General features: G+C 41.7%; 1 protein-coding gene across 3 annotated transcripts in view; it reads right to left on the bottom strand.

The window, feature by feature from the left end:
* The window catches only part of LOC124795136 (nephrin-like), a 721452-nt gene that overhangs the window by 388549 nt on the left and 309474 nt on the right, over positions 1 to 23429 (bottom strand). The gene's annotated exons all lie outside the window — the stretch shown is intronic.

Here is a 23429-nt window from a genome sequence, read left to right as displayed (position 1 = left end):
GACCCTACCCCAAGCAAATAAGTAAAAATCTTACACTAACTCAAAGACACTGAAATACCTAGAAACAAATCATAGTACAATGTCATTATTCAGTTCTTTGAAATCTCGTAAGTACTTCGCAACGTAAGATGTTACAGTATTATCAAATGTAGACATGGGTTACTGAGTAGTGTATACTGTAAATGTTAAGGCATAAAGTCAAGCACCAGAACGCCAGTTGGGAACGAGAGAGAAGAGATGGCTTTGAAAAGACGTCAGCCAATTGCACACCGACCGATCCCTCTCCAGGACGACAACGCGACTGCAGCGGACCCTATGTGAAGAGAACACAAGCGCCGCGCCCGACTTATCGCGCCCGAGTCGAACAGCAGCCTCAAGACTAGCGACTTGCATAGAAGCGTCAAACCTCATTACTTCGCTTGAACCCTCTATATATCAGACTTTGGAATTGTTATACTGAAGAAACTTAATTACTTCGTATGTCACCCTTTGCTTGCGACACATCTGAGTAAAACAAAGTTAAGTATTGTAATATCTCATTTTGTAATAAAACTCATTAATATGATGTGTTTGAATGTTGTTTAGCGGTCAGAGGAAGCAGGTTCCCTAGACACCCCATACTGACGACCAGGCAGGATTTAACAGTGAGATGTAAGTTGTGAGTAGTTAACTGACTGAAACAGCACCACTGTCTGCGTAAATAACTATACACAGTGACTTTCACAGTATGCATACGTTAAATGTAAAGTCAGTGTTGAAACAAAAGTTGCAATTCTTGCCATTCCCACAGTCTAAAGTTTGAGTAATAATGTAGGTCTACTTGTAATGACTTAATTTTAGTCTGCCTGGTGAGCTGTATGATAACGTACTTGCCTAACGTGCAACGAGCCCAGGTTCGATTCCCGACCCGGTTGGAGATTTCCTCCGCTCACGGACTGGGTGTTGTGTTGTCCTCATCATCATTTCATCCTCATCACCGGCGCGCAAGTCGCCCAATGTGGCATCAACTGAAATAAGACTTGCACTTAGCGGCCGAACTTCCCTGGACGGGGCCTCCTGGCCTACAATTCCATAAGCTCATTTCCATTTTATCTCGTCTTATTTCAGTATTCAAAGTGCCTGTGAAACATTGTTGTTCTCGAAAAATCACGCTGTTCTCACAAAAAAATTAATTCAGGTTTCTCCTGTGATAGCCGTTTAATGCAGTTTGTTGACGCAGTTACGTCTGGCTCGATTAGCAATAACTTGTTTCCTCTTTTTTAATTGCCTTTCGATTCCCTGCACAACCAAAAACTTCCTTTCATTCACTTGTTAATTTTTTTTTCTCTAACGAACTCGTTTACGTACCTGCAGTTTCCTCTGATACCTTCGATCTCATTCTCTTCCCTTCACAGTTTTGTTTCTGCCGCTTCATCAGTATGCAAATTGAATATTGCTTCGTCGCGACTACAAAAAGGCCGCCCGGCGTTATTTCATACTACTAACGATAAAACTTCAGCGCGAACGTCAAAATAGATAGATCTGTAAAGTGGCTGCTGTGTGTCGCCCCTCAGTACCGTATATGACTAAATTTACATGTGGACAGAACCACAGTGATCAACTTCTGAGAGAAAGTAAACATTAAATATTACAACTTTGCTGAAAATACTGAAATGAAGAATCCGACAATTGAGAAATCAATCTCCCCTTTCAAGTAGAGCGGGCCGCAGTCTAATATAAGTGATGTATCTTAATTCCCATCGACGAGGCTACTCATTGATCTTAAGCAACACAGTATGCAAAGAATGCCAATCTCACATTGTTATTAGGCATTGGTTATCTACTATACACGGACAAAACGCAATATTCTGCGTAGCTACTATTTACACAGAAATACGTTTGTCTATTCATCAGCCTGTATCGACAATTTCCTGGAATTTAATAAATTATAAATAATAAATTACGGTCTTACTACCAGTCTCACCTTCATGAATAGTGTTTACGTCTCACTATGCCGGTGACACTTTCTTGTTCTATGTGACATAAAAAGTAATTCACTAGTATACAGGGCAGGAGACAGGAAGAACAAGGAAAATTAGAGTATAAAGTATCGTCGACAGAGATAAACTACTGCGTAAATGGCGCAAGGAAATGAGAATAATCGGCGAAGACTTCCTTTAAGGCATATCTTTCCACTCGCTGCAAGATCCAAACACAATTTTGGACAAAGTTAACTCAGATACTGTAATAGGGCGGGTGAAGTGCGGAGGGCGGACGCTGTTTTACATTCCTGATTCTTTGAGTTTTAGACGTTAATGAATGCAGTATTGTGGAAAGATAGATGTCAATTAGGAAAGAGAAGTTTGAGCATAAACAAAAGAATGGGAACAGAAGCTAACTATTATAAAGTTTCGGCCGGTCATCTGCAGTGGATACATGGCTTGTCACGTAGGCAGAGCCGTTTTGGTATGACAACACTACAGAAGAATAAAATGACTGGAGAAAAGGTACAAGGCCGTAGTTTGAATAAATGTCCGTTAGACTGATGGAAAGTCGACAAGACAGTGGTGATAGTGTCTCCGCCGAATTTCTAGCAAACTCTGAGACAAACAGTTATGAAAACCGTGTGAAAAGAAAACACAAAAACAGTCGTAGGCGATGAAAACGTTAAAAGCAAGAGAAATCCAGGACTTCAGCCCGGCGGAAATAAGCACCAACGAGCAAAAAATTTACTGAAACAAATAGTTAAAACAAAAGCGACGAAGCATTAAAGTCTCTTTTTAGGGATACGATTCAAAGTGTTCCGCCACTGTGCTTTCATAATAATCTCCCAGAATCATACTACGCAGGTTTTCACGACCGATGTTTACGTTCTTGCTGATTTTAGTTATATGGACACAGAGCATGACCGATGGTGTATATGTCTGTACGTAAGGTTTCGTCTCCTAATGCAGGAAACATCCTCAGAGGCTATAACGTCTTCGTTGGTTGATTTTCGAACTCATACTATCTTAAAAATAAGCGCTTCACCTTTCTGAGGTCGTATGAATTTTAATGTCAACTAACGAAGTAATTGCAGCTTCTGAGGACGTCTCCAGCATTATAATAAGAAACACTAGGCACAGACACCGACCGCGGCCTAATGTTCGTATCACCAAACGTCTCTCATAACTCTAAAGTAACAAATGCATTGACTTTAATCAACGATTCAGGATTCCAATCGAAAAGTTGTAGAACGAATATGTTCATAGGCAGCGTATACATGAAAGTACTCTATCAAGTTGGTAAACAATGCTTCTATACTGCAAAGCAAGATGAACTTGTGAAACGCTATAGTTCAGTTCAGTTCACGAGCTGAAATTATGTGCCAATATGAGTGAAGAATCAATATATAAACACTCATTATCAAAATGACAATATTTAGGGTGTAAGCCTCGTGATAAACTTCGTTAATAAGAACTTCGAATTATTTCAGATTTCAGCACTTGCGCCTCAGAACTTATAAATCTATGGTGAATAACATTGTGGCACCTGTTTCATTTATCAGGAAGGCAGTAAAACATTTGTGATATAATAATTCTAAAAACTTTACAGGTAAATGTGAGAAATAAAAAAATATCATCCCGCAATCTTACAATTTCCTCAAAATCAGTAACCATTTTTTCCATTTACCACCATCGCCCAACGCGCCCGTGGCTCTTGTCTCCCGACAGCAGCAAGCAGTAGCGTAAATGTTCCCAGAAGGAGTTCAGGAAACAGAGCGAGCAGCTGGAGTGTTCGGGATGTTTACGCCACTTGTTTTAGCTCCGGGGACAAGTGTGGAAGTCTCAGATGGAACACAAACACTTTTCTTTGGCTTCATCTTCTTCAGAGGATTGAAACGAGAAGTATGAGCAAGTACTGATGAATTCCAGTACCAGTAACTAGTACGAACGCAGTGATTCTTTCCCAATTTAAGTGACTATTTTTTATTTTTAAAAATATTACGGGAAACATCAACGATCCAAACACAGTCTTTAAAAATAATCACAACAGTCTAGATCGCAGGGCACATGTATTAAATGGTGACCGGTTTTGATCATAGCAATGTCATCTTTAGACTTATAGCCATTTTGATGGACAATGGCTGTGTTTGGAGCAGGAACAGCTGAATGACGATAGCCAACTGCTGAAGACGGAACGCGTCCATTGTCCATCAAAACTGCTGTAGGTGTGAAGATGATCGTGTGATGATCGGAACTAGTCACCTTTCAATAAATTTGCCTTGCGATCTAGAGTGTTACAATTATTTTCAAACATATTTTTGTCTGCAATCCTTTGAGGCAAAAGTGTAGGACCTGCACCGTATTACGTCTATTGAAGGCTGGTGGCATGTACATAGGAGAAAAAGAGTATCAGAATTATTTAATCAAAGATGACGGAAAACTGGTGGATTGTACTTTTATTTATATATGAAATATGTTTGTATAGGCTGAAACATTAATCAGAGACACGACTTTCAGATTCTGAGTACGTAATATCTGCTGAGGCACACTTTCACTTATCAATACTCCTCTTGCCTAGAATACAAGTTGTGAGTTCACGCAACAAATACCCGTCAATTGAGGTTTGTTGGAAATCTAATGGTATGTCAGTATCAAAGAATACGCTGTATGAAAAATGAGACAATATACCTCATCAATCTTTTTAATATATAAATTATGTGAATTCTTGTGTCATCTACTGTCGTAAGAGCGTAGTTCCTTTACTTCAGCGCTAATAACCACGCCGTAGAGCACCACAAATCCACACACACACACACACACACACACACACACACGCACACGCACACACTCATCTCAATTTTAGCTGTTTGGCAGAGATCATTGTGAGGAAAATTGGATAATTTTTTTTTATTTTATCTGTCTCAGTTGCATGAATATACAGATGTTGCTGCAGTGGTTACGTGCTACGGGTTGACTCGCCCTTTCTCAAGTGACACACCTTGTTATTAACCGTAACTATTGACACGACATGGCACCAAAAGACACGGACAGCTATGAAGGAAATCCAAATTGTGAGCAACAAATATGCTCCTTAATATACCAGCTTATGTGTCTACTGTTTCACCTGAACGACACAATGAAATAAAAAAGTAAAGAAAAATTGTAAAAGTTACTATACAGTTGAGCTGAGATGGGTAGATCAAATAACTAATGATGATGTATTGAACAGAATTGTTATGGCACAACTTGACTAAAAGAAGGGATCGGTTGGTAGGACATGTTCTGAGGCATCAAGTGATCACCAATTTAGAATTGGAGTGCAGCGTAGAGGGTAAAAATCGTGGCAGGAGACCAAGAGATGGATACACTAAGCAGATTCAGAAGGATGTAGGTTGCAGTAGGTACTGGGAGTTGAAGGAGCTTGTACAGGATAGAGTAGCATGAAGAGCTGCATCAAACCAGTCTCTGGAATGAAGACCACAACAACAACATTATACAGTTGCGTACCAACCATTTTGAAGCAGCGTACCTTGAGTCAGCAAGGTTGGCATTGTGTTGAAAACACTATAATGTCTATATCAAAATGCCGATGGCAGAATTATCTTCTGTGTCGTAGGTACCTCTACCTCCATCACCGCCCCACTTCCCCTCTCACGCTCTGTTTCATGCACCCTGTCTCTCTCTCTCTCTATCTCTCACACACACACACTTTCTCCCTCTCTTTCTGTCTTTCCTTTTCTTCTTCCATTAGCGAATGGCTGCGAGAGATACGGATTAAGCGTCATAAACTTCTATATTAACTCTAATTTCCACATTACAGTCCCTTTATCTGGGAATACATAGTCTGTAACTTGATTCTATGGGAACATACACTTAGAAGTTAAGCTCTCCACGATGCTCGATGACTCTTTTGCAGTATCTCTTTGAATTTTATCTATGGTGTCCTACAGGTCTACTTCCTGTGAGTCCCAGAATGACAAGCTGTAACAAATTGCTGTGTTTTCGGAGTCGGGTAGTGCCCAGCTATCAAAACGATAGTAGTGTCCTTGCTTTGTTGCTACACAGTACAAGTACATAGACATATCAGCAACGTGGAAGATGACTTCAACTAACCCTTAACTGACCTATCTCTGTTTACATTGATATAATGAACTGTCATCATTTTTTGGCTGAATTCATTTCCCGCAGTTCACATCTGAACTTTGACAGGGCATTTAGCATTGCTAGCTACACCACTAACTACTAGTGAGGGAGCTGCCATGTCGAAGAGTTAGCACGTCTGTCACCTAGGTGACAGTTATAACGTGGCCATGATGCTCTCATAACATGTCTTGTGGATATTTGATGCACACAGAATAAACAAAACACGAGACTTTAATGTATTGATTAGTGGTCACATCATTTGCATCTGAAGCATTGCTAAACAGTGCAGACACAGGAACTTTCGCTGTGAGCGATTCATATTACAACAGATTTCTTATTTTTAATTTCATTTCAAGCATTACACGCAAATATGCAATCCACACCCAATGGCCTTACGTGGTGAAAAGGCCACGTTGAGTACGTCACATGAGGTACAATCACCACAGCAGTACAATAAATTACTTGCCAATTCTTCTGCTTCTTTTTGGGGAAACAACCACTGAATGTGAACGTCCTTCATACCACTACAAACAGCGAATAGTAAACATCGCTGACACTACGACTCTGTCGAACTCAAGACAGTTACGCCGACCGAAAATGCCGCACCGCAATGCTACATGAAATGACCGCGCTGTTCTGGGTTCCTCCGAGAAGGTCCGAGCAAAGCCGAGTGACAGGCGTCAAGTTCAGCGCGCTGTGGGCAGCCCTGGGTTAGGAACGGGTTCCGCAGAGAACTTTTGGATGTTCTTGACTCTGTGATAAAGACGTGCAGGCTGTGGATTACTACTTTTTCACCCCACATTATTAAGAGTTTGGAGGTAATTTCTGTCTTAACCGTGAATATTATTAACACATACGCTCGCAGATTTGAATTTGTGAGAAGTGAGTGAGAATTTCTGATAAGATGTATAAACTGTTTTAATTAGATGCAGCAGCCTATCAACTGTGATTTGTTTGTTCAAAAAATGGTTGAAATGGCTCTGAGCACTATGGGACTTAACATCTGAATTCATCGCTGCCCTAGAACTTAGAACTACTTAAACCTAACTAACCTAAAGACATCACACACATCCATGCCCGTGGCAGGATTCGAATCTGCGACCGTAGCGGTCGCGCGGTTCCAGACTGAAGCGCCTAGAACCGCTCGCCAGACTGGCCGGCTGTGATTTGTTCTTCAGGGCTGTACTAAGGACGCATTCAAGTAATCGACTGAAATGTAAACTGCGGAAGCTGATCAATAGTTCGGGCCATTCGCAGAGTTTACGTTTCGTTTGTGTACGGTAAAATAAATGTACCCGCTCTGATGAAATAAACCCGGAAGGAGCGACTATATTAACTGTGTATTGCCCCAACAATTTGACGTCAAACTCCTATCCTAGCATCCGCCTGTGACTGTTGAGACTTTTGACGTGTTGTAGAGTATCGAACAATTGGTTGTAATCCGGCCTGCGGAAGAAATTCGTGAAATGGAGAGAGCGGTGTTGCAGAATTACGCAACGGAAGTTTTTAAGGTAGCAATCTGAAACGTCATAAGAAAGGAAACGGCGTTTATGACGCGCAAATTAATGTAAACATCTCAAAAACATATATTTTGAGGCATAGTTTTTTGGCGTGTCGTGCCGATAAAATGCGTGCTCACCCCATAAACGCATGGACGCTGGTGTTTAGATTTCATGCGCTAGGAGCGCTGGTGTAGCGTCATCTGCCGAGAGTGGCCCGCGAGCTTAAGTAAGTATGTGAATCAGACCCGTGGGTCATCAAAGGTTGTCCACACTTGCCCTGTCAGATATGAAGTGAATCCAGGGTTTTGTTAGAAAATGTATTTAGTGGGGAAAAACAAAATTTCTGACATTCGCTTGGATACCGTTCTGTGTGATACATTATTTTTACAAGAACAAGTTAGTTGGCGTAGACTTCACTCCTCAGTTAAAAATACTAGATTGGTAGTACGTACATTCGCAAACGGAGACAGAATAACAACGTATTACCGTCCATTAATTTTTGACAATCTCGTTTTTGTTTCTGTATTTTCCATAATTTTATCCTATGTCATTTTGAATTAAGTAATGTCAGACATTCGGTGGTGTTATCAAACTAAACTACAGCTACCAAACAAAACATCATGCGTCGACCTGTTCGCAAAAGTCCTGTGATTTGTTCTTCAGGGCTGTACTAAGGACGCATTCAAGTAATCGACTGAAATGTAAACTGCGGAAGCTGACCAATAGTTCGGGCCATTCGCAGAGTTTACGTTTCGTTTGTGTACGGTAAAGGCACCTCTAGAAACCCACAATTATCCTTTTGCTAAACATCGATCTTACGCCGATGGGGCGAAGTGTGGCAAACCATAATAATGCTCGACAGATTTTCCGCTGTGCGCAAAGACTTGTCATTTGAGATAAACTGATTGATTGTCAGCTATCGAGATGTATATGCTACGGTAAATTCTGTAATTGTATCTTAAGAGATATGATCATATTCTTAATGTTATTTCGCTGACGTCGTATCGTTCACAGAGCTACCCATCTAATTGTTGACAAATCGGTATGATGATCACTCGATGATTATCAGATGCCTGGGTTAAGAGCGTACCCTACTCAGCACAGACCTCCATCATCACAATACAACGAAAGAATCTCGAAAGAGCTCCCACTCCGCTACTTAAGTTTCCTTGATATAATTCAGCGGTAATGCATATTTCGCGTTTCATGTGCCACCTGCTCTTCAGAACCCAAACCTTCAAATCCGAGTACTTTAACTGCATACTGCTGACTATTGAAACTACAGCACTATGAAAGCGGCATACATCAACCAACAAACTGTCATGTATAGTTCTACACGTTTCGATATTCAAATAATTGGTGCTATCGCGCTGCTACATAAAGTAAATAGAGATATGCCATCTCATTCATAAATTTACTAAGAACGTTGTTTGTTTATGAGAAGGTCGTGTGAGGCGTCGTCTACAAAACAATTTACCAGGGCATGCCGAAACTGGCAGTGCCAAGACTATAGTCGATCGGCATCCCACCACTGTATTGCTGATCTTGGTTGGAGCCCGACGTACGTGATGCGAATATATAATTGGTTGGATCAGGAGGGCCATACATAACGCTATGCAGGATCTCAATGATCACAAACGCTCGACCTTGCGGGATCGTACAACCATATCAGCGACCTGGTGCCAGGGAATCTGCTTGTTTGCAGCAAGACAATAACTCACTTACTCTGGAGCACCAGGGATGGTGAGGAATGTCGCGGCTTTCCCTGACGCGGTAACAGATACACGAGCAGAAAGTGGTGCGTAAACTCTGGACGTAGCAGTGGCTCCACGTCTTGTTTTCAGATGAATCCATTTCTGCGTACAGTTGTAACCGTGTGTGGAAACTTCGAGGAGAACGACCGTTGCCAGATTGCCATCTTCATATGGGGGCAACATCCCGAATGATATTGCGGGTTGCTATTGAGTACGACGACAACACCGTCGTCTTTGATTCGCTCAAGGGGAAATTGAGACGGTAGGCACCACTTTTCTAAAGTCTGTGCCGTATTCTTTCAACAAATGAGACAGCATATTGCCTTTGCTGTCCTGACATGCCCCGGTGCAGAGGGTGTTAACTGTTGCCCACGTGAACAGGTTCGCTAGACTCTATGTTTGTCACCCACTGAAAATGTCTGTTCATGGGTTGCCTAGGGACCGGCATTCCACAGGCTGCCAGCCACTATGATGCATCAAATCTGGCATAAAGTTGAAGATCTATGGAACGTCGTACACGTATCTGCCATCCAAGACCGATTCGAATGGATGCTCATCCAGATTTGAGCCGTTGCTTTTGCCGGCGGTGGCAGGTAAGTCCACTACATTTCATCCTTTATGTCCCCAAATCAAATACAAACTTAATCAAGTATGTCTCCGCAGCGCGGGATTAGCCGAGCGGTCTAAGGCGCTGCAGTCGTGGACTGTGTGGCTGGTCCCGGCGGAGGTTCGAGTCCTCCATCGGGCATGGGTGTGTGCGTTTGTCCTTATGATAATTTAGGTTAAGTAGCGTGTAAGCTTAGGGACTGATGACCTTAGCAGTTACGTCCCATACGATTTCACACACATTTGACAAGTATGTCTCCTACTATTCGGAATACACAGATAATAAGTAACATTTTGTTATTATCGATTCTTGCTATGCTGCACCTTTAAAGGCCAGCAGTAAATATCGCGGTGGTCGTTCCTTAACGCTGGCAGAAATGAACATGTTTTGCTTTTCATAGAAGAGTTACACGTGCGAAAATTTACACTTCACACATATACGCTACTGTTCTATGTCCATCTGGAGGTTACACAGACTTATGCAACCGCGAGTGCATATTTCTGTTGTTATTGCTTGTCTCTTACTCGAAATGAAGTCAGACATCATTCAGAGCTTGCGAACTTCAGTATCGTTTCTAATGTGAGAATGACGTAGATGTTGAGGTCACAGCTAAAATTAAGGCGGACGTCTCTGGAGCCTTGACTGCCGTCACCAGCATCCGCTGACCGCCTTGCGCTGTGGTTTTTGCTGCTGCCGGAGGCTGTGCAGGAAACCTGGACAGGAAGGAGGTCCAGTCGGCAGGTGGGCGGTTCTCTGCGGCGCGTCCGGCGATGACGTCACTGGCCTCCGGCTTTAGAGCTGCAACGTCCGCAGCCGACAGGTCGCCTGCGGAAACCACTGGCAGCGTATCCGGAGGTCACACGGGCTGCCACATAATTCCTCACCCCTGCTCAGAAAAGTAGAACAGCGAAACTTCACCTCTGTACTTAGTGGCATGTTGGCAATCTGCGTTTTTCTCCAGATTTCAGGAAGACTTACCACTCTGAGATTGAGAGAAGACAACTGAGATGGCCAGCTTCGACCAACTGCAACGAAGGGTCATAGACATACTGGAGACACGTACACAACAAAAAGAGGTGTACACCCTGAAAATTCTAACAGCTCCTCCTTTGTTCGTAGGCTGAGGTAATAACTCATAATAGGATAGGCATCGGGACATACATAGCTTCATTTTCCATTCGGTTCAGTCGTGAGGATAAAACCCGAAGTTGTTCAAATTTTCTGAATAATTGAAGATATACTACTGTTGAGTTTCTACGAAACTGATATGATAACTGCTCTTAATTAATGTGTTCGCCAAAGTTTCAACTATGTAAACACTTGCCGTGGAAGTTTATCATTGTAGTGCTTATAACTGTACATGGTATTCACTATTTGTCACTGGAGGATTTCTCAAGATTTTTTTGAACGACAATAATTTACTGTTTCTAAATTGACTACAGTGAGAGACTGTGATAGGAAATATGCTTTTTCACGAGTGATATTTCGTTGTTGCAACGAACTCAGTCACGGAATATCTTGAAGCACTGCAACAGTGGTACAGAACGAATGCGTTACAGTTACAGAAAATCATTGAGGGGCCTCTCGTATCGGTACATTCTCCTTAGTATTGAGAGTGGACCATCCGTTACCTCTACGAGACCAATGCCTTCATAATAAGATGTTCTGCAGTCGGTGGGTGCCACAGTAATTGAGTTCAGATCACAATATTCGGAATTTTGAGTGAGATCAGGTGGCTCTCAGTACTATGGGACTTAACATGTGAGGTTATCAATCCCCTAGACTTAGATCTACTTAAACCTAACTAACCTAAGGACATCACACACATCCATGCCCGAGGCAGGATTCGAACCTACGACCGTAGCAGCGGCACTATTCAGGCCTGAAGCGCCTAGAACCGCTCGGCCACAACGGCCGGCTGAATGAGATCAATTGGTGCGTGATGCTGGCTGTTGGCGTAGAACATGACAGCAAATTAACAAGCTTTTCGTCCTTCAGTGAAATACAGTACGGTTCTAATCGTTATCAAACCACATACTTGAGAGCTGTTGATCACGCAAGAACTAGAAATACTATTAACTGACACATCATTCCAATAACGGTACTCCGATTTCAGTGGCGCACGTTCGGGAGGAGTTCTGGACCCACTTGAACCATTTAAGAAACGACTTTTGTTGTTTCCCTAATTCATTTTTGGTGCAAACTGGGTTGGTTCCTTTAAAAGATCTGCGGCCAGCATCATCCCTCCCATATCCCTGCAAGTAAAATAATGCTGTCCTATTGCTTCCTTTGCGACAGAGCAAATGCCATTGCTTTTAATGACCTGCATAAAATGAACCGTTAATCTCCAACCTTAAATTTTTTTCAGTTTGTGTTACGAATAGCAGTTGTGTACATATACAACTACTTCTTGAGTAACATTCCCAAGTAGACACGTCGTTGACAATTCGTGAACAGTTTTTGGATGATGTAGCGACATACGCAGCAATATTTGTGAAGACGTCAATAAATTAGTACAAATTTGATTCTCAAAACCTTCAGAATAGCCCCGTTCAGTAGACCTATACAATATCGATCAAAAGTTTTCGATCACCCATGATAAAAACCATATACTTTCTTTGAATGTACAAACATGTCGCACAAACTAAATAGACCAACAAAATATATATTTACTCTATCATTGAGTGCAGTACAATATGGTTTAGATTTTAGGCTCTTCGAAGTATGCATCCTTTGCCCTCAGAACAGCTGCACAAACTTTTGGCGTTGTGGAGATAATATACTGTTTCGTTTCTGCAGTCCAACCCAACTGTAAATTATTCCGTAGATTTTCACCTTTAGACGACCTTAGTTTCCTGCTCTCTCTGTCAAGTTCAACCCGTAAGGTCAATGGCATTTAAGTCAGGTGACTGAATTTCCCAAATCAAGTTCTTAATTTCCCCACATTTCTATTTTCTGCTGACATCTCCTCTGCCCAAGTCAGAAGCATGTTCGGAATCGGTGTCCTGCCGCGTAACAAACCCAAGACCAAAATGTCTCTTTCCAGACGGAACTGCACTGTTGATCAACAAACATCCTGTGATATCTTTCCTTCTCCAATGTTCTGTTAATTCTTACTATACTACTAATTTTATCACCCGTAAAACGTCCCTTCACCATCGTGGACCCTCTACCATGCTTCACCTCTGGCGTCGCACACTAACCCTTCCCACGTTCTCCATGAAGTCGATTAACAAACTTAGATTCGTCCGTGAATAACAACTTGGATCATTACTTTTCGCTCCTGCTTTGATGTTGCTGTGCTCACTGCAATATTTTCACCTTATTTTGGTTGCGTAATAATGGTCTTTTGGCCGTTATGCATCTCTTAAAAGCCCGTTCACGAAGGCGGCGTTGCACTGCTGAGACAGAGATACGAGCAGCTTACACACTATTTACTTCTTCGCGAATTTCAGGTGCAGTACGAGTTGTCTGACGTTTACTCTGTACACTCTCTAGAATAGCTTTCCCGGTGAAGAGCTACAATTACGGCACATTTTTCAAATCCTGTCTCTTGCTTACGACCCATTACGAGGTAATATGGTACAGGTATGCAAACACACTGCTAGATGCACATAGTGTACCGTAAACTAATGCGAACTGATTGCTACACAGGCAGCTGAAGGAGTACGATCTATTCGACTGGAACTGTATTAGTTGATACTCTATATGTTATACGTAAACAGCTAGTCAAATACCCAACAGAGGCGCTTAGTCTTTACATGTTTGTACTTGTTTTATTACCAGAACGAGGGTATGATAGAGTCACCAAAAAGAAATCACTGTTTGAACAACAGATCCATAGTAGTGGTAGATAGTCAAAAACCTTAGACCGGTAGTATATTCGTAACTAAAGTCATTCGTATCTATAAGACTTCCTTTGGTAAGAAATTATGCTGTTTGCCTAGCACATATACATTCAGCGTGCACACGGAGCTTGCTTTAGGAGGTGCAGGAGGTGTTAAGTGACAGGGTAGTCCGATGATTTTTTTTCTATAGCAGTTCACTTCAAAACAGTGTATATGAATATACGATGCGTGGTGTGTGTGTGTGTGTGTGTGTGTGTGCAAGCCTAACGCTGAAAGCGCCATCTGAGATCGGGCATTGGATCCGATGGCGCTTTGTGGGTTCCCCGGCTCTTGTGGCCATGGGATAGCAGGGCCTAACTGCCCGGAGTGACCACCATCGGTAGGAAACTTCGTTATGAGTTAAGTTGTCGTGGACGCCCGGGGGATAGCGCCCATATTAACTGAGTTTATTGGCGGGTCTATAACGCTACCAGTCCCTCCTGGCCCGGGCCCATATAGCGATGTTAATCTCAAGCCCTCGATCTTGTGAGTTCACTGCCGAACAAGAATACCTATTATTATTAGCAAACTGAATTCCTATTTCATTGTATCCCTGTATGAGGCTGATGAAAACTCTCCATTGTAGATGAGTTCTAATACATCAGCGAATAAAATACTTTTGTTTATTTTCTTGGCGATGCTGCTTTTAATGTCTGGGTTAAATCATGTCTGATTGTTACGTACAACGTTTTGACGTTGCAGCTAATCACTGTGGAAATGATTGAAGCAGTCGTTTATATATGCTTCATTTATATTTCTGTGTAAATTATTCATATAATTGCCATACTTTTTTAATGGATGCGAACTGAAAGTAGCAAAACGTGTAAAAGAGATCAGAAGTTGTATTTTTAGTTATAGCAGTTGCGTGCAAAAAGTGCCGATACAGGATCGAAGGAGGGACTTTAACACGTCTTTAGTGACGGACCAGTGTTACGCGGGATTAGCCGAGCGGTCTACGGCGCTGCATGGACTGTGCAGCTGATCCCGGCGGAGGTTCGAGTCCTCCCTCGAGCATGGGTGTGTGTGTTTGTCCTTAGGTTAAGTAGTGCGTAAGCTTAGGGATTGATGACCTTAGCAGTTAAGTCCCATAAGATTTCACACACATTTGAACATTTGACGGATCAGTAGTTAGGTATGTAAAGAGACGGGTGACAGAATCGGTTGTGGCCTTGATGACGGATTTGTTCCGTCCCTCTCCTGAAACGAGTTAATGACACAATTGTAGACACGGCCGCATTTGACATGACAGGAACTTGAAACTTACCAGCTAAGGGTACGTCATTTGAGATGGACAAGCCGTTCGACCCTGTTAAACAATCCATGTTTCGGCTACTGAACACAAGTGCAGTCATGGGTAACTACCATTAAAATTTCCTCAGTTTACGAGCCACGTCACTTCGGTAATACCGGTAAGTATGTTATCAACGGAGGATTCACAATTATAATCTAGATAAGCAGGACTAGGCTTTCGTATTTATTTTTCAGGTGCTCAGAATGAGATAGTGTCGCGTACTTCACAGGGAGTTGTTGGTTATGGAAGAAGTCTTAAACAGAAGCTGTACATGATTCTCACTTCTACTGAACTTGTGAGATGACACCTTCCCATGAGGAAATACAACGTGAGGAAACACTACGATACAGAAAAACAGGCAGTACAAGGGATTTTACTGCTATAATGTGGTAGACTTCAGTTCAGAACAAAAGGACCCACTTAGCTGAACACCTTGTTTTCACACGACACACAAGAAATCTTCTAAATAGATACCTTCAGGAAATGACGGATGTGAGACATTAGCTCGAATCGTAACGCTAGGTTGACATTTACTGGAGAATGAAAACTATTGAAATAACCCTCTAGACAGCAGCTATGCCATTTCCCCGCATTATGTATTCTTCCGAGAACGGAAGTGCCTCTAGGTATATAGCACAGGTTCTGTAGCGTTTGAAAGATGAGGACTGAAGCAATGAAGACGAGTTTCGACTCGAGCCTGGATAGCTCAGACGGTAGAGTATTACTCGCGAATGGGAAGATTCCGGGTTCGAGTCTCAGTCCTGCACACAGACTTAATCTCCTAGAAAGATTCAGTGTGACACATGCAGATGTGACGGCGCTACAAAGACATAATGCAGAAAAATAAAATAAATATGCATCTGCGAATATCAAGTCCATGACATCTATGCTATCGTAACGTGTACAAAGGAAAAATTTTACTTGAGGTATTACAGGAGACGATGTGGTCACTGGTCGACCACTTTCTGACACAGATACTTAGTGTGACTGTAACAGAAAAATGTGTCATATCGTTTTTTTTTCCCAATAGTACCATCAGCAACCAATTTCAGTGCAGAAAAAAATTTAGGTACAACATATGAAAAGGTAAGTGGGTAGGAATCAAATAAGGAATTTAGAAGTGAACGGCCAATTTAAGTTGGTACGGACGATACACCAGTCGTCCACGTATCTAGATACCCCTTGGGAAATCAAACAGTGTGTGCAGCAGGAACGTCGATAGCGAAAGAATTTCAGTCTGAGGAAAACTCTAATCCATCACAGAAACCTTTCTCCGGTAGCGTACACGCAGTACTTTCGTGATAGAAGAGGGAGCACCTCTTGACGTTTTTACATCCTATATAAGATTTGACCGTGACCAAACCTTTCCTTCTGATTAACCCAGTTTTCGTTATACTTACAATGAAGAACACGCAACACTTTATGAAACAATACATACAAGAATTCCAACAAGAACAGATAAATCACCATACGCAGATATACTGTAGATTGAAACTTCCTGGCAGATTAAAACTGTGTACCCGACCGAGAGTCGAACTCTGGACCTTTGCCTCTCGCGGGCAAGTGCTCTACCATCTGAGCTACCGAAGCACGATTCACGCCCGGTCCTCACAGCTTTACTTCTGCCAGTGTCTCGTCTTGAGGACCCGGCGTGAGTCGTGCTTCGGTAGCTCCGATGGTAGAGCACTTGCCCGCGAAAGGCAAAGGTCCCGAGTTCGAGTCTCGGCCGGGCACACAATTTTAATCTGCCAGCAAGTTTCATATCAGTGCACACTCCGCTGCAGAGTGAAAATCTGATTCTGGATACTGTAGATTGTTGAAATTGTCGTATCTGGGTCTATATAAAAATAAACTCCATAGTCTAATCACTTCTGATGTACATTAGACTTCAGAAGTCCTGAAGAATTATGCGTCGATAAAACCACTACTCTATAAGGTGTCCTTTTGTGGAGCTCTCAGAGTTCCATCACAACGTACCTTTAACTGGAATATATTCTTAATTTTACCTTGGGCAGGGATCCAAATTTTGGGTGATTGTTAACTAGTTATTCTGCTAAGCCCAGTTTCACACTTTTCGTCAGAATAAAACTGTGTGCTAGACTGAACATTTTGACTCCAACTTGCTAGTGGTTCTTACAACATATACTGTTTCTTACTAGGCTGTTATAATCTTTCAGTTTGTACGGCAGTTATATCCTAGACAATATAATACTTAAATCACTATCAGCACATCTACTCCTTGAAAAGATTGCAGGAATGCAACCAGATGAAAACGTCTGAGACGGTCATGACTTCTGATGGAAAAAACACCCACTCATTTTCAAAGCACGAAGTGTAAGGGAAAAGCCTGATGTGCCGCGATTTAAATTTACTGTGGGTGGAACTACACTGGTGCAGACTGTGGAAAAAAGCAAACGACAACACGAAATAAGCCTGATAGACATCATCCAACGATCGAGGCCATTGTACTGAAATGTTTTCTTGACCCTTACATTGTCTTAACACAGACCCATGCAGAATTTAAACAGTGTCCTCTGCCCCTTGCAAGGCGTTTTTGTAATCAAATGTAAATAGATTCGTTATTTATACTGAGTTGGTAGCTTGAAACTAAGCTCAATGTTTCTGTATCTGAGTAATCCGTGCGATGACCATAACAGTGACGCAATAGTCTGCAATTGCAGATTTGTTCGCTTGTTGTAAAGGAGTATGTTGCTTACGGTTGGTTTGTTGTTTCGGGGAAGGAGACCAGACAGCCAGGTCATCGGTCTCATCGGATTAGGGAAGGACGGGGAAGGAAGTCGGCCGTGCCTTTTGAAAGGAACCATCCCGGCATTTGCCTGGAGCGATTTAGGGAAATCACGGAAAACATAAATCAGGATGTGTTGCTTATGTTTCCTACACCGATCGACTACAGTTCTGGTGCTTTCAACTGCTTGGATGAATCTGAAATTGCCCAAACAAGAAAATTTAACCTTTGTGAAAACCAACAGCAGCCGTAACCTAGTAGGGACCCGTTTCGACGAAGTCTGAGAAGCTTATTTTACACCGTTTTTCCTTAAAACTTGATGGATTTTAGTTGAAATTGCCTCATACAGGGCAAAAGGGCTATCTTTTTGAGGCTCTCATTCTCTGTCATTTCAGTTTCCGAATCGTCAGTGGCTCGACAGAACTCGTAATCTATTGCGCATCATAAGTATTCGGGTGAAACGTGGTCTGGAAATGAAGAACACGCTTCGTACGCCGCGATAGCAGTATTGAAATTTTTATTGTACCAAGATGACCGATTTCAACAGACTTATCCTGTTATCATCTAATCTTATGGAACTAGTTATAAAAATGCTTCGTTACATGCTTTGACTTCATTTAATGTAGCATGAAATTTCTGTAACAAGTTCCATAAGATCAGGTGATGACAGCATGAGACTGCTGAAACCGGTCATCATGGAGCAATTAAGGTTTCTGCACTGCGGTCGTGGCGTATGAAGTGCGTTCTTCATTTCTACTCTTGAAGTGGTTCCACTCGGCAGACAAATTCGCATGAAATGAATACAGATCTCTTTCTGAATAAGACAATTCTTCCGTCAGAAGAAGTTTTCGTATTATTGCAAAGAAAACATATTCTTGGGAAAAGGAGATTTGTTACTAAATTGCATCGCATGAATATTTTCAGTGAATGCCACACTATCGGGCAACATAATTCTGCAAATCGTTACCTGACAGATAAACGGAATAACAGAAATCTGTAAAACTGAAAAAGCTTGAAGCTGAAAAATGTGCGTAGGGGATTCTTTTATGATTTGGTTACGAACCATTTAGGAACATTTCTGCTTTCCTCTAAATAAATAAATGGTAAGAATGGCTGGGTTCCATTGTGCCTGTACTTCGGTTTTACAAAGAGCGACGGCATATCGATGCCTTTCCTGTAAATAAATGGTTCACCCTACAGTACAGTGTTTGCTTCTCTTTAAGCAAATGAAACGCTCATCGCCACTTACCAAAAATTTTTAGATGTTTCATTTGCTTTTTCACCGTTTAGTTTCTTGGCTCTAAATCACAAATAACCATGTAAAATACTGAATATCAGAATTTCCCTACGTTTCTGTTATGGATATTGTTGTGATATAGTTCTAATGCGCAATTCCTCCTGATATCTCTTTCACAGTTTTGTAACTACCTTGAGAAAGAAATTTCTTTGTGCCGAGTATGTGAAAAGTTGCTGTTTAGCACACAGTTTTAAACTGTCACATGTATCTGTTATTAGTCTTGACTGCCGTACGAACTGTCCCATACCCTTAGGATAAATTCTTGAGATAGTAAGGGATTCAGAATTAAGAATTTTGAGATACATAGCCTTTAACGAGATATGTGCGTGACACAGATGTTTGGAAAAGTAATGTACAACGTAGATGAAAATATTTCATGCACTTTAAGACAGGCAACCGAACTACGTCTTCCTTACCTAGGGCAGACGGTGGGTTGTCTAGCTTAAGGTGCTTGAAATATTTCCCGGGCATGTTTTCTTTTCCCCACCCTGTATTTCGTAATAAACCACCACTTCCACATCGACACTGGTCCCGTGCCTTAACTAATAATCGTCTCTGATGTGCCCAAGGTGAATATTACCACTGACTATAGGTCATGAGCGGTTGTCGAATATATAGCATTACTCGTTACAATAACTCACAGACTTCCCTTTATTTTTGGAATAGCTTAATGTACGGCCTGAAAAGCCAAAAAAATATGCAGGTAATAGTTTAGAAATGGGCATCATGTTAATAGGAAGATATTATTAGTTGCAGGTAAAAAGTTTTGAGAATCTGGATGAGTAACACCAAGACTCTCGAGAAAAGCAATTCACCCAGTACAATTTTGGGGCAATGTGTTCTATGGTGAGCAGGAATGTTCGTAGATGACCAGCCGTCGACTAACAGTTGAAGAGTGCACTTCGAAAAATATGGTATGCAGCGGTAATTATGCTCCTGCCGTAAATAAACACGAATATGCAGTGGGACAATTCATTATGAATCCAGAATTCAATATTTTCAGATAACTATTTTGCAGTGCATGAGATAAAACTGGCGGTTTTCACTTTGAACAGTCACTAGGAACTTACGCTTTTGTGATAGGTTTAAGTTGTTAATGTCAACAAAAAACTAAATGTTCCTTTCTGAACCTTTGTTTCTTATCCCAAAGTACTGTGTTTAGGATCCTCCACCACCTGTATAATTTTGATCTTAAAACTAAATAGTTCTTCTATCTCTGTTTGGCAGACCAACATAATACTTTTTAAAAGTGCTTTAAATCCGTTAAAAAGTGTTTATTCTTTCATAAACATTTCGTTTTATTTATATAAAACTTACAGTTTGGTTTTTATATCTAAAACCAGATCATTATGAAATATGTAGATGCTGGGGGAGGGCAGGGCGGGGAAGGGCAAGCCATAATAGTGAAATGTACGCGAGAGGTAGAGTGTTTGGTCATTACATAACGATTTACATATTGCGTTTTAAATGGATCGCGAATGTTGAATGGTTTCTGCTGTATTTCCATATCCTGGTGTGTTCTTTATATTTTGTGTCAAACGTCCTATCAGTCACTCCGAAACAGATTTTATCACAGTCTCTGCAACTGAGCTGGTGGATAACAAACTATTTGTGTCTCTCTACTTTTATTCCTGTTTTTGTATTGCAGTATTCGTTCTGCAGCCAAAGTTTATGTCCCGTGTTTTGAATGTATTACCTATTTTGGGTGTTATTTTTTAATAATTGTTGAACGAGTGCGGAAACTATGGCCATTTTTTCCTTAGAATGCAACATTTTGTTAGAAGTTTCAGTTCTGCTCTAGAAAAAAATGTTTTGAAGTGCATAGCTCTCTGCTCTTAGCTGAAGGTAGACGGTGTCTTCGCTAGCCTCTTCTCCCAAAACCTTTCCTTGCCATATATGTCGTATGACAGATATCGACAGGATTCCCTCCACTTTCCTCTGTCCTGCACATCTTGATTCATTTGCTGGTTATTTCGTCATTTTTAATGTTATCCACTATTCCATCTTCTCCGTCTCTTTCTATAATCTCCTGTGTAAAAATTCCTCGTTGCAGGCAATGTATTAGCAGTAAATGGCTCTGCCTCCTCATTGTTACCATTACCTCTAGTTTCTTTCCTCTCCTATTCTTAGAAGCAATTCTCCATTCGTCATTCTGTCAGCCGATGGTGATGATTATTATAGTGATCACTGTTTAACGTCACTCAATGACATGCTCATCAGCGCCCTTGCAGAATATGACTTAAATGCACAGTGAGAGTACGTATTTCCCTCGTAAGTAATCTTGTTGGGGTAATGGCCTATGGGCACACAAATACCCCAAGACGGTGTGTCAACGACAACAAAGATAACAGATCAACTTGTTGTGCACCTCACTTTCAAAATATTTCTCCAAAATAACATTTCAAAACTATACAACTATTTTCAGCTTTGTGCTTCCACGATTCGGTGTCGTAGGATACTCGACCGCTTCCAAAGCCGAAAGGTCGGCGTCGCTGCATTCATTGCGGAAGGATTCGGGTTCGACTCCCAGTACCTCCTCGGATTTTTCTGAAGCAGGGGGGTCTCATACGGTGTCCACTCGACATCCTGAGGGATTGCCCACATGCTGATGACATGGCACATGTTGATGGATCGCCTTATAGGCAGCAGCCGGCGAGTCGAAACAGGTCCAAGGCCTAATGCATGAGTAGTGTTTACATACTTTACGATAGTGAACTTCTGATGAAACACTTTCTAAATTCTACTGAAAGACTTTCTGATTTCAATATGCTTTTCACCTCTTCAAAAGCTGTATTACCCATAGATATACTACTCCTCATTTTATCAACACAGCTTCCACTTTTTCTCAACAAGCACCCTGAGTACCTAAAAGACTTTTTCTCCATCCGTGGACATTTTGGCGAAACATTCATCGTTGTTTCTTGGCATTGTCAAATGAGAAGACATACTATCTGTTGCGTTAAAATATCTGCATAAAAAAACTTAGGTCAAGATAGCTAAAATTCCTTTATGTAATAATAACTATCAGCTCATCGACGAGTCATCTTCAGATCAATAAAATTTTTATTAGTTGATTCCGTGTATACCAAGTAGACTGTATATAAACATGACGACCTACTTTAGTTTGTACATGACAATAAGTGTCATGCACCTGGACGGATTATGACGATGTGTATTGCCTGGTGGCTGGTATACAAGGAATGGCTCAAATGGCTCTGAGCACTATGGGACTTAACATCTGTGGTCATCAGTCACCTAGAACTTAGAACTACTTAAACCCAACTAACCTGAGGACATCACACACATCCACGCCCGAGGCAGGATTTGAACCTGCGACCGCAGCAGTCGCGCGGTTCCGGACTGAGCGCCTAGAACCGCTACATCACCGCTGCCGGCACGCGGAATCAAGTGATAACAGTTTTATTAATCTGAAGACGCCTCGTCAATGGGCTGCAACTAGTTACCAAATAAAGGAATTTTACCGATATCGACCTAGGATTTTTATCGACAAATTTTAAAACCTTTACATTTACCAATTCTCATCACTTTGACCTTTCCTACATTTATCGTCATTGCATGCTCTATTTCTATTTTTACGAACCCCTTGAATGTAAATTGTAGTTCTTCCTCTTCCCCTAACATCTCTTGGTCATTCAGTCTCAGTACAGTCAACGATTAAAAAAAGTAGTATACTCTCTCAGCTTCTCTTGCCACGTCTAGATTCTTTATGTCTTTCTCAATTGGCACGAGATTCCTGATACAAAATTCAAGAGATTAAGAGCAAACAGAGTAGTTCTCCTTGATTTTTCACAAAGAGAAGCAATCCACAGTCTTGAGACGTTGACTTTCCAGTCACCTCTCATTGCGTGCGTACCTGTGTGCGTGTGTGTGCGTGCGCGCTGGTTGCTCCAGAGGAGAGCCCACTGAAGGACACCCCGGAAGAGTGTCGACCGTGGCCGCCAGCCGCTCGTTACCGTTAATTAGCTGCTCGCTCGCCCTCCTAGCCGTAATGACCAGTGTCCGGCACGCGTCGCGTGAAGCTGCATACCAGAATCACATTATGGCCCGGAGCGCTGATATGGATCCAAGAGTGACGCCGGTGTCAGTAGAAAGAGATGCCTGTGGCAGCGCAACGGTAGTACCGTTTTCACACAGAAATTTCTCTTCTTTTATATCTGTAATTGGGGATAAAGATATATTTATTAAGTGGAAAAATCCTTTCATACATCTGTTATGAG

This window comes from Schistocerca piceifrons, chromosome 4, assembly GCF_021461385.2.
Source record: "Schistocerca piceifrons isolate TAMUIC-IGC-003096 chromosome 4, iqSchPice1.1, whole genome shotgun sequence".
NCBI classification, from domain to species: domain Eukaryota; kingdom Metazoa; phylum Arthropoda; class Insecta; order Orthoptera; family Acrididae; genus Schistocerca; species Schistocerca piceifrons.
This window is presented reverse-complemented; position numbering and strand designations above follow the sequence as displayed.